Source organism: Carettochelys insculpta, chromosome 6 (assembly GCF_033958435.1).
Source record: "Carettochelys insculpta isolate YL-2023 chromosome 6, ASM3395843v1, whole genome shotgun sequence".
Classification (NCBI taxonomy): Eukaryota; Metazoa; Chordata; order Testudines; family Carettochelyidae; genus Carettochelys; species Carettochelys insculpta.
The window spans coordinates 44,990,764-45,003,892 of NC_134142.1; positions in this window are offsets into that span (position 1 = coordinate 44,990,764).

Consider the following 13,129-nt stretch of genomic DNA (forward strand, 5'->3'; position numbering starts at 1 on the left):
CTCTTCAGCCATTATTTCAACCTGAATTGTGAACTGAAGCCATGATGACTTAGGTTAAATGAACCGTGTCAACAGGAGGAAAAAAAATCTCACAATGGGTCTGAAAATAACTCTTATTACTATTCTATTCACTCAGTGTCCGGGGCTTGTGCGAAACTGTGTACTTAATACTCTTTGTGACATTGCATCCAATATTCATCACAATGTTATCATTATGATATGATTATGATTCATTTTGTACAGCATGTGTTATATAAGGTGTCTATGGAAAAATTATGATTTGCTAAATATGATTATCCTTTTGTACACATATGTCATTTTTTGTATCTCAAGTTATGAATATTGATTATGTAACTATAGCTCAAGTGTAGTTACACCTGAAGTCACACCAACTATGCAAAATGATTCCAGTCTAGCTGGCTGGTTGGAGAGAGCCTATTAAAGATAATGGGCCACTAAGAGAAGCAATAGCCATTAGACTAACAAATATTTTGGAGCATAAGCTTTCGGGTGCAAAGACCCACTTCATCAGATACAGACTAACTTGGCTACCTCTCTGATAATAGCCATTAGGAGAATTTTATCACCTAGCTCATGGTTTTCCAAACTGGCGGGGCGGGAGGGATGTGAAGAAATTCCAAGGGGGAAGCGAGGTGACCCAGCCCCCCCATTATTCCCTACATCTGAAGACAGAGCCATCCTTTGCTTCTGGCTCTCAGCCTTTGCCATTTTATGTGGGTGACTTGGCGAAGCCTCTATAAAAAGCAGGCAGCTGGCAAAGACCTATGCGGATCTGGCTGCCTTCTGCAAATGAGAGTGAGTGTGGGTTGGGGAGGAGGAAGATGGGGTTAGATGAGGGTCTGAGGGTGCCTGGCTTTATGCGAGGGCAGGGGAGGAGCTCCAGGTGGACAGCTCGCAGGGCTTGTGGGGCTCAGGTGGCTGGTCAGCTTGAGGGACTCGTGGGGCTCAGGAAGCTGGCCCCAGCAGAGCAGGGCTTGGGCGGCTGGCCCCAGCAGCATGGGACTTGGGCGGTGCAGGCTGGTGGGTGTATGGCTGGCCCCAGCTGTGTGGGGCTCAGGTGGCTCGGGTTGGCAGGTGGGCAGCTGGCCCCATCAGCGTGGGGCTTGGGCAGGCAGCTTGGGTGGCTGGCCCGCGACAGGGGTGGGTAGCTGGTGGGCAGGCAGTTGGTCCTGGCAGTGTGGGGCTCAGGCGGCTGGTGGGCAGGTGGATGGCTGGCGGGTGAGCAGGTAGCTGGCCCTGACAGTGTGGGTCTTGGGCAGGCAGCTCTGGCAGCTCAGGTGTCAGGCAGGTGGGTGGCTGGTGTGGGCAGCTCTGGAGGCTGGCATGGGGCTCAGGCAGCTCGCCGGCTGGGGCTGCACCAGGCAACCACAAAGGGCCAAGAAAACTCATTTGTGCTTATTTTTAATTTTAAATAACTTTTTTATATCAAGCTATTGTGTTTATTTCAAATTATGAATTGAATTGTTTGTTAAAAGGGGGGGTTGCATGATGGTAAAGAAGAGGTGGGGACATGAGGGTTTCTCAAATATCAAAAGCGGGGCGTGATGCTGAAAAGTTTGGGAACCACTGACTTGGCTTGTGAGCCTTCCTGAGAGTGCTCCAGATAACCTCAGGGCAGTGACTGCTATGACTCAGCAAAGCATGTGAAGGCATTTGACCAAACCACATGACACTGATATCCATTTTGGTTCCTGTATTTTTCCACAGACTGGGCTGGGAGCTTAGCTAGGAACAAGGGACATAGAGAAACTATAGAAAGTAGAGAGTGGCCTGATGATTTGGTCTTCACTCCCTCACAGGTCAACACCTCAAAGAATCTCTGGAAGACAAAGAACTTAGAATTGGGGAGGGGAACCCAGGCTCATTGAAATCCTGTCTGTCTAATATATTAGGCTTTGCTTGCATCATTGTTTATTTACTAGGCAATCTGCTTTGATTTGTTTGCTATCACTTAAAACCAGTCTTCATAAAAGCTTCATTCATAAACTTGGGGTGCAAGGCTTGGGAGTTGGGAAGTTGTCTATTGCCCCCTGTTTGTCCCTGAGTGGCTTTGATAAAGCACTCACGTAACTCAGTTGGGTGTGTGCCCCCATCTGCTACCATGTTGGGTGTAACAGGACCTGGAAAGGGCATCTGAGTCCCCAGCAGAGCATTGTGAGAGAGGCCATGTCATCTGAACGGTTGATAGACACAGCAGTTCCCAAACTGTGCCTGGGTGACAAGCCATCACGCCCTATTATGTACTTAATTGTATTCTTTAGAGGGAGTAATGTGCTTCACTGTAAGCTTTTTGGGGCAGAGGTTGTCTTTTTGTTATGTATGTGTAAAGTACCTAACGTAATGGGACCTGATCATTGTTTGGTGGCCTCTAGGCATTACCATGAAACAAATAATGAGTAGTAGGTTCCTGGCCCTTTCCAAACATAGAGGAAGAATCAGTTGTTGACCCAGTGGCCTCTGTATAGTAATAGGGTAAACTAAAAACAAAAAAGAAATCAAGACTTTATAGGTGGTAGATTTTAGCACCAAGAGACTTGCACAGAGCAAAGAGCTTGGAGAGCTCCCAGCACAGATGGGTCAGTGAAGCCACGCACAGTGAGGTTTTTCAAAGGAAGAAGGACATGCAGGTTAGAGAGGATATATACAGTGAACTTGGAATTTCCCTTGCATCATGGAGTAGTATTCTGAAATGCCTCTCCCTTTAGCAGTCAGGAGGTGAGCATAACCAATGGGCCTGAGCACTGAGATCTCCTGACCAAAACACTCGTGTATGACAGCAGGGTGGCTTCTGTTACCAAGTAATGTAGGAACAGCTTTATTAGTTCTCTGGGCAGGGAGATTATGTTTGCCCTAAACCCCAGAGAACCCTTGTGCATGACCCATTTACTAAGGCTTCACAAAGGGATCCAGGATTTGACCTTTGACATGACTGGCAAAGTAATTTAGAGCTGCAGAAATATAATTCCCCCTAAGTCTCAATGACTAACTTACATCTGCTTATTAATGATACATTTGTAGTTAATTATAAATCTGTTTGGGGAGATCACTATATGCCGCAGTAAAAAGCAGATGTGTTGTGTGATGATTTTGATTGGTTAAAGCATCTGTGATTTGTTGAATATGATTATGTTGTTGGTATGCATGTATCACTTTGGGATTTGAAGTTATGAGGATTGATTCCATATTCGTATTTCAAATGTTTGTTCCTGTGGTCGCAGCCAAAAGGTCACTAGCCAGAACATTTGGGAGAGACGAGTCAAACTAAGTGGTTCATCAAAGGACACAACTCATAATGGATCATAGAAGATGCCCATCTATATTTAATGGACTGTCCTGTGGACATTCCATATGAAGCATAGATAATCACCACTGCTGTGACTAAGCAAAAATTATGAATGGACATGTGACTCCATAGTCCATCTTTACCTGCAATTTTCTGCATTCCTTCCTGTGGCTGGGAAGCATAGGAGACAAACCAATCAGGACCTGCTGCAGCTGAGGGACATGTACCCTGCCCCCAGGTATACCTCCTGGAGCTGAAGCAGCCAGGAAGAAGTGCTTCTCACCTGGCCCCAAACTGCTGCAGTGAGAGTGTTCTGGGGTAATCCTCTCTCTCCCAGGGAAGCCTGATGCTTAACTGCCCACCTCCAGCCCCACCCCAGAGAATTGCGTTAAAAGACTTAAATTTTCCAGTCCCCCTTCCCCCAAAATTAATTGAGTTAAGGACCCAAGCAATGCCCAATAAATCTTCTGGTAATTAATAGTAACAAACCCCACTTGTGCTTGAGAATTTCAAGCAAATGTATTTTGTATGCAAATTCTATAATATGAATATGTAAGTGTTAATGCACAAAATGTGTGATGGTGTGTTCTAAGATGAATTTACAAAATAGAAACTATGTTAATACTCTGTTAAAGTTAAAAATATTGTCTGCTTTGTGTTGACAAAATTTGATTGTATCTAAAAGCCCATCCCACAAATGCTCAAACCCGTGAAACTCAATTTATTTGCCTTAGAAAGATGGAAGTCTGAGTTAATGGTGTTGGGATTTTATTAGATCACTAGATCTCCAGCATGGTAGACAGTCCTTTTATTTAACAAACAGACAGACAGACAAACATCCCTGAGTGTCTCTGTTTTAATTACTTATGGGCCGCACCCCAAACCCACTTTTGAATAATTCCCAACTTTATGGTTTTTGGAATCTAGGTGCTAATTTCATTGCATGAGACTATGTCTGCTTTTAATACAGTTTGAACCTCTTGAATGTGGAACTCTTGCATCTGTCAGCATCAGTTATCTGACATGATTTTAGTTAGCTGGACAAGCACTTATCTTTCGCATGACCAAATTTCCTGTGGTCCCATAAAGTTTGTTTACAGACAGCAGTCTCATCTCTCAGTGTTCTGTGCTGTTATTTAGCTGAAATGTACCCCTAAATATCTCCTAAGAGCCCAATAAGTAGTGGAAGTGTTGGTAATATGCAGGACAATATTACCTCCTGTGGTCCGGCAAATTCTTTCATTCAGCACTGATCAGATCCTGAGGTTGCTGGAAAAGAGACATTCAACCTGTATACAATCCCTCCAAAACAAAACAGTAATTTGCCTGACTTCTTGGTGTCCAGAGGGCAAGTCCATGAAGTTATTTAGGCTATTGACTTCCACAGAAATCAGCGTAAGTCAGATGTTTAAATATCTTTATGGATTCGGTATACACTATTACAATACTCGTGTGCACAATTTTAAAATACGGGTGCAGAGAAAAGGTTTGTTTGCAATTGTTATTTTTAGTATATGGAAGATGACTCTTTTCAAAAGAGAATACATACTTATTACCACATTCAAAGAGAGAAAACAAACTTACCACCTACCGTACAAGAATTTTTCCCCCAGATTTTGTAACACACAAATAATTTTATAGTCCTGCCACAGCCTCTTCTGAACAAAAGATGAGGCATATTTAAAATAAGAGAAGAAAGTGCTTTAACACGGGGGGGGGGAGGGGGGAGGGGTGTTTATGTTTGTAGAATGGAACAAATCCTATTTTGAACTGGCCAGTCACACAACAAATGGCAGTTGATGTTTTTGCAAAAGCGCTGTACTCCTGCCATGTCCTCCAATTATTATTATTTCACCAAGATCAGACCACCCTTTCTTTTATTCTCTTATTTTTTAAATTAATTGATAAGCACCTGATGCCTCCCATCTCCCAGTTGCTTTCTGTTGGATTTACTCTTCCAATTCCACATTTGTCACCCTCTCTCAGCTGAATGGTTCAAGCTGCTCAGTCGAAGGGTCAGACTGGGCAAAATGCCAGGAAGTGAAATCACCTATTTACAAACAGATTTCCTGCTGTTCTATCTTGTTTCCTTTGGAAACTTTGCCTCTTCACAAATGACCTGGAGATCCCAGGAGACTCTGTTATGTTGGTTTTTTTTGAAGGAGCTAACAAAGATGAATTTTAGCTGTAATGAAAATTCAATAATTTCTTAAACATGGTTTGTTTATTTAGCTCAAAACCCAATACAAGATTAAAAACACTTCTTAAAAGATACCTGTGGGTATCAAACTCACCTTTGCTCTCTCAAAGTTGTTTGACCACTTTTCCTCGTATGTAAGGGCACTTAAGCTACATCTACGCTAGCATTCCTCTTTCGAAAGAGGCATATAAATGAGGGAAATTGAAAATGCAAATAAGGCACAGATTTACATATTTGGCACCTCATTTGCATACTCTTATTTCAAAAGAGCTTCTTTCGAAAGAAGAAAAGCCATGTAGATGTGCTTCTTTGAAAAATAAACCACGTTTTTGAAAAAGCCCTTATTCCTTAAAAAAAAAAACAAAACTTGAAAGCTGCAATCTAGACTTTCAACCATTTCAGTTGCTCTCCTCTGGACCCTTTCCAATTTCTCCATATCTTTCCTGAAATGTGGTGCTCAGAACTGGACTCAGTACTCCAGTTGAGGCCCAAACAGCACAGAGTAGAACAGAAGAATTACCTCTTGTGTCTTGCTCACAACACTCCTATTAATGCAGCCCAGAATCATATTTGCTTTTTTTGCAAGTGTCACACTGTTGACTCATATTGAGCTTATGGTCCGCTATGACCCCAGGATTCCTTTCTGCAGTGCTCCTTCCAAAGAAGTCACTTCCCATTTCTTATGTGTGAAACGGATTGTTCCCCACTACGTGCAATACTCTGCTCTTGGCCTTATTGAACTTCATCCTATTTGACTTAGACCATTTTTCCAGTTTGTCCAGATCATTTTGAATTCTGAGCCTCTATCCCTCAAAGCACTTGCAACCCCCCTCAGCTTTGTACCATCTGCAAACTTGATAAGCATACTCTCTATGCAGTTATCTAAATCATCAATGAAGGTATGGAACAGATGTGGCCCCAAAACTTGCCCCCAGCAGAAACCCACTTGCTATTCCCTTCCAGCATGACTGTGAACCATTAATAGCTACTCTCTGTGAATGGCTATCCAACCATTTATGCACCCATCTGATAATAGCCTCATCTAGGTTGCATTTCCGTAGTTTACTGATAAGATGGTCATGTGATACTGTCTCAACTGCTTTACTAAAGTCTAGCTATGCCATATCCAAAGCTTCCCCTTCCTCTTCCTGACCAAACTATACCCTTTTATACCAATATTTGAATCATGTGTATTATCCTGCTAAGTCTCTGTAATACGAGCTATGTCATTTTTGTATATATTTACTAGCATTTGAAGTTCTTCCTGCTTATTCACTATATTTCTTGCATTTGTATACAGACAACTTAGATACAGATTTCATTTTACCCTCCAGTTCTCCTTTGTTTCTCCTTTATCTCTGTTACTATAGCCCATGCTCCCTCTCATTTCTGACCTATCACCCAGGTCTCCATGGTTTTCACTTCCCTGTGGGCTTTGGTTACTTGTCCCCATTGAACCTAGTTTAAATCTCTCTTCACTAGCTTAGTCAGTCTGTATCCAAGTACTCTCTTACCCTTCCTAGACAGGTGAACCCCATTCTGCTTAGCAGTCCTGCTTCTTGAAACAGCATCCCATGGTCAAGGAAGACAACATCCTCCTCGTGACATCATTTCCACAGCCAGGCATTCACTTCTGTCTCTACTTGGGCCCCTACTTCTGACTGGGAGGACTGAAGAGATGCCACCTGCACTCCAAACTCCCTCACCCATACCCCCAGAGCCCGGTAGTCACTTTTGATCTGCTCAGGGTTGCACCTTTCAGTATCATTCATGCCCACATGAATGAGCAGCATAGGGTAGAAGTCAGACAACCAGATGATCCTTGACAATCGCTCCATAACACCTCAGATACGGGTCCTTGGCATGCAGCGTACCTGCTGGGACATGATATCAGGGTGAAAGATAGGTGCCTCTGTCCTCATCAGAAGAGAGTTTCTAACCACCACTATCCTTTGTTTACTCACAGCGGTGGTTGCACACCTCCCAGTCCTCCATGAGGACAGCCTGATAAGTCGATCGAATATACCTCAATTCCACCTATTCAATTGTTGTAGCTGGAATTGCTATCTAGGATCAACTTTCAGGTCTAGTGTAGACCTGCCCAAAGACTAGTTTAATGTATCCCTGCAGTGGAGATCTGCCCCTTGTAGGGACTGTTGCCAGCCTGGCTGTTCCATTACAAGCCCCAAATGGGAAAGGGTCACATGATGTCTATGAAGGACTGAGAGATATAATTCAGGAGAGAGCTGCAGGAGGGAGATTGGTTTCTTTGCCAGGTCCTGAAGCAGAGATACACAAAGAAAAATGCCTCTGGGACCCTGGGTTTGTGAGGGGACCAGCTTTCTTTTCTTTTGTGTCTGAATTAATAAAACATGTCCTGAAGGAAGGTCATGAAAGAGACTTAATTGTGCCTGGTGACTCATCTGCTAGCCCTTCCTAGGCTGGTGGAAGCATGCCAGCACACTACAGTCTCCTTCAGTCTACCTCTAGTGAAAGCATATTCCATAAGCCCTCTCAGTTGTGAAATGTGTTTTGGTTAATCACATGAAAATAGTTGTAGCTCACCTATAGAAACGCAAGATGTTCCATTAATACCTCTCTTCATCTTCCATTATGCATCTCCAAAAAGAATAGACACAAGGCTATATGGCAGACAAAATGACCTCTGCTATTAATAAAAGAAAACTCATTTATTCACATTTTGCCTCCAAAGTTCAAACCATATAGTTAGAAGACTGAAGAATGATACCAAAAAGAGTAAAGCTGTAACATACATAAAAAAAAAAATCACACTCACAACTACAATGGTTAGATTGGCCATATTTGATATTACACAATTGACCACTGCATAACATCTGCCATTTTCTTCTTCATAAACTAGATGTTTTAAGTGCATTGCATATAGACTGATAACAGCGCTTGTATAAAAGGAACTGTTGTAATTGTAATATTTGAAAAAGAGCAAAGGGGACACGGAAAAGCTTGCTTAGTGAGATAGCTTTTAAATTAATTAATTATAATGGAAAACCAAAAGCACTCCAAATAACAGAGGGCTTAATTAGAGCTATTTGTAACTAAAAATATGCCCACTCCTACCCTGATTCAGTTTTGTGGGCTTCCCCACTGCCACATTTACTCCAGTGGGAGCAGGAGTAGTTGAAAATAGCAGATGGAGTGGAGGATCAGGTGGGGAAATTATTATTCTCTTTGAATCTGTGCTGGTTTAAGTCTTAAGCATGCTGTCTCCCAGGCCGTGTCTACACGTGCATGCTACTTCGAAGTAGCGGCGCCAACTTCGAAATAGCGCCCATCACGGCTACACGTGTTGGGTGCTATTTTGAAGTTGAAATCGATGTTAGGCGGCGAGACGTCGAAGTCGCTAACCCCATGAGGGGATGGGAATAGCGCTCTACTTCGAAGTTGAACGTCGAAGTAGGGCACATGTAGCCGATCCGCGTCCCGCAACATCGAAATAGCAGGGTCTGCCATGGTGGCCATCAGCTGAGGGGTTGAGAGACGCTCTCTCTCGAGCCCCTGAGGGGCTCTATGGTCACCGTGTGCAGCAGCCCTTAGCCCAGGGCTTCTGGCTTCTGGTTGCTGCTGCTGCAGCTGGGGATCCATGCTTCATGCACAGGGTCTGCAACCAGTTGTCGGCTCTGTGGATCTTGTGTTGTTTAGTGCAACTGTGTCTGGGAGGGGCTCTTTAAGGGAGCGGCTTGCTGTTGAGTCCGCCCTCTGACCCTGTCTGCAGCAGTTCCTGGCACCCTTATTTCGATGTGTGCTACTTTGGCATGTAGACGGTCCCTCGCAGCGCCTATTTCGATGTGGTGCTGCCCAACGTCGAAGTTGAACATCGACATTGCCAGCCCTGGAGGACGTGTAGACATTATTCATCAAAATAGACTATTTCGATGTCGCTACATCGAAATAAGCTATTTCGATGTAGCGTGCACGTGTAGACGTAGCCCCAGTGAGCTCATGTTTCTATATTTTTCCCCCAAGGAAGTGGATGGCTCAGGTCACCTGTGATGATTATATTGTCATCTCTGAGCTCTTGGGTCACATCCAGCCCAGGTTATTAGGAATTTTAAAGTCGATGGCTACTGTGTGAAATGAATTAGTAGAACCTTTCAATTTCCTAGTGGATGAGCAATCACAGTTGGTTCCAATCACTGCCCTTATTGGTAGTTTTAGAAGAGACGCCAAGGAGAGAATGGTTCTGGAGACTGAATTGCCTTTTCATCCCTAAAGAATAGATTCTTCAGAATGAGTTTGAGGTCTATTGCTAGAGGGAGGAATTATTTTGCTGTTGTTGCTGTACCTGTTTTGTCCCTAAATAACAGCTGCTAGTGTGCACCCAGAGCCATCAGTCCAGCACCTCTTGCAAATACTGAATACATTCCATTTTTGATCAGGAAAGTTTACAGTTTTCTATGTCATCAGCATTCATATTTCTCAGCCTTTTGCAAAGGCCCTCCAGCAGAGAGGAAGGAGTGGGGACCTGATGTTTCCAATGTAAAAAATCAACCAAAATCCATTTTTGGCATCAGGGGATCAGATACTCTGGGGATGAAGAACCTTTATACATAATACTTGAACAGTAAAAGGCAAAATTAATGCATTGTTTAATGTTTGGCTGGTAATCTTGAGCACAGACCACACTGTAGTGAATGGCTAATAGGAGGATATGTAAGGACATGCAGCATATTACTGCCCAGCCCTGAAATCTTTACTCACACAAGTAGTTCTTACTCACATAGAGCTGATGATGGCAGTCACTCATTGCCAAGTCTCATCATCTTCCATGGTAGGGGAGGATCCTCAGGTGGCTGATAAGGCCTATCTTTGAACAAGAAGTTCTATTACAGTGAGGACAGATGTTTCCAGGTACGGCAGGAGGCTGTTGAACCATGACCGGAAACCAGTCTCTCCTTCCTCCTGAATCTCTTGTCCTTCTCACCTTGTCAGCAAACAAGCTCAAAATGCAGGGGACCATCATGTATTACTTCTCTCCAATTTGTGCAATCCTGGGTAAGTGTTGGTGTCAATATTGCACTTCTTTAAGTTATCCTTCGGCAGGTCCTTATAAGGCATCTGTTGTCCTCCTACGTTATGGTACCCATACAACTATACAGATGCACTATTGCACACATAGGCCGTGTCTACACGAGCCCCAAACTTCGAAATGGCCACACAAATGGCCATTTCGAAGTTTACTAATGAAGCGCTGAAATGCATATTCAGCGCTTCATTAGCATGCAGGTGGCTGCGGCACTTCGAAATTGACGCACCTTGCCGCCGCGTGGCTCGTCCCAATGGGGCTCCTTTTCGAAAGGGCCCCGCCTACTTCGAAGTCCCCGTATTCCCATCAGCTCATGGGAATAAGGGGACTTCGAAGTAGACGGCATCCTTTTGAAAAGGAGCCTCGTCGGGACGAGCCGCGCGGCGGCAAGCCGCGTCGATTTCGAAATGCCGCGGCCGCCCTCATGCTAATGAAGTGCTGAATATGCATTTCAGTGCTTCATTAGTAAACTTCGAAATGGCCATTTGCGTGGCCATTTCGAAGTTTGGGGCTCATGTAGACACGGCCATAGTCCAAAGAACAAATTGTGACTTGGTGTCATAGTTCCTCTCTTTCCCACTTGTTCTGAGGAAGGAATAAGCTACTTCACTCTCCTTCATGAAACAATTTCCTCCCTTCTGTGCACCCAGCCAGCTACCATGGGCAGCACGGTGGAAAATTGGATCCCAAACTCTTAACAGGGCATGCCCCTTTCTCTCCTCCCATTTACCACCACTGCTCACCTCTCCAAAGCCTGAATCACTATGGCTGTATCTAGAGTCAGTTTGGCTGCTGGCAGCATGATGCAAATAAGGGCTCATGAAATTGCAAATACTTGTTCATTTGCATATTCACATGGCTTATTTTGCATATTTGTGGCAGAAAACAAGCAATGTAGACATGGTTCTGCCAGCAAAACTCCCCTCTGTCACCAGTCCCTTATCCTTGGGAAAAAAAAAGTTTTCTGCAGCAAATATGCAAATGAACTGTACAAATATGCAAATGAGTGTCTGTTTGCAATTTTGCGAACCCTCATTTGCATCATGCTGCTGGCTCCTGGACTGAACCTAAACACAGCCTATTTGAACTGCTGAGCACAAGAGCAAGGAAGGTCTAACTCTTCTGTGCGGGGCTGAGCAAGAGCTGTGACCAACCAGCCAACCTCCAGTCCTGAATTCAGTGCCCTTTCCTCCATCTGAGCCTCTGTTAAACAAAAGTATCCACTTGATACATCATGCTGCTTTTTATCCAATACACTGCAATTCTGTCTGAATGACAACCCTCATATACCCATTTGCAAGGTGAAATTCTTTTCACCTGAATACTTTTAATATCTTTTAGCAACGTAATCGCAATAATCTTAGCAGTGACAAAATTGGAACTCGCTTTTTTGGTGAAAGATCAACAATAACAAAGTGCAAGCTAAATGAATGCAAAGCTCTGCTTCAAAACCTGTGGTACAATAGAATCCAGAATTATTAATGTGATTCAATTTAGCCCTAATTCATTTTTAAAGCACTCTGTTCACTGGGAAACCTTCCTATTAGAGAAAACGTAAACCTTATTAAAGATTTAGACGGTATTATTAACATATGTTTTGCTTCCAAATTTCATGTTGCATTGAGTTAACATGGTGGTCATTTATCTTTGGCCATCAGAGTTCAAATTCTGCCTTGCGATCACAAGTGAAAATGGCATTGGTCTCAAACTAGTCCCTGACCTTGCAACAGGTGTTTTCTTTTAGATTCAGATTGTAATCCTGTAGGGTGCGAGAAGACTTTGTTAACGGTCGAGAGTGCAGTCCGACCCCTCTGTGAATCCTCAGGAGAATTCCAAACAGACCAGTCTGTGCAAGGTGAAAAGCTGCAAAACAACTAACACTGCCATGGGAACTACTGCAGAACCAGGCGTGCTTGCCAAGACTTCAAGGCTATGCTGGCAGTAGGCCACAAGAGATAGCGATAGGAATGCATAGACAATTTTAGGTAATCTTATGTTAATGAGTTGAGCTTTATCAGCTAGCGTTAGGAGGCCTGTTACAGAGCCTCTCCCTGAGCGAAGCTCAGACACATCGGGTTTTCCCCTACTGGTGACTGCGGCGTCTCCGGGGCTCCCGTCGTGGGTGTCACGCGCTTTCAATAAACCAAATATAGCACTCGCGTTCTGGGTGCAGCCTTGTTTCTGGGGAACCCGAGCCTGGTTGGTTACAAATCCTAATTTGTCTCTATTCCAAAGAGCTGACATGACGAAAAACTGAATACCAGGTCTAGTTATTCTGTGGTTCTGTGAGGAGGAGACAAAATATTCTTGGGAACTGATCCAAAGTATTGAAACCATTTCCCTGCACATTAAGAATTGCCGCAAACTTCTTTGCTTTTTGTTAGAAGTTCAAAATTCAGTTCCTTTCCCAAATTTTAGAACCTAGTAATAAATCCTGGAAGGAGGGGGCTGGCCTAGATGACCTCCTAAGGTCCCTTCCAGCCCTATGATTCTATGAAATCACACACTAGAAAACACAACTACACAAACTAATTTCCCCTCCAGGGAGAGGAATGGTGAAGGA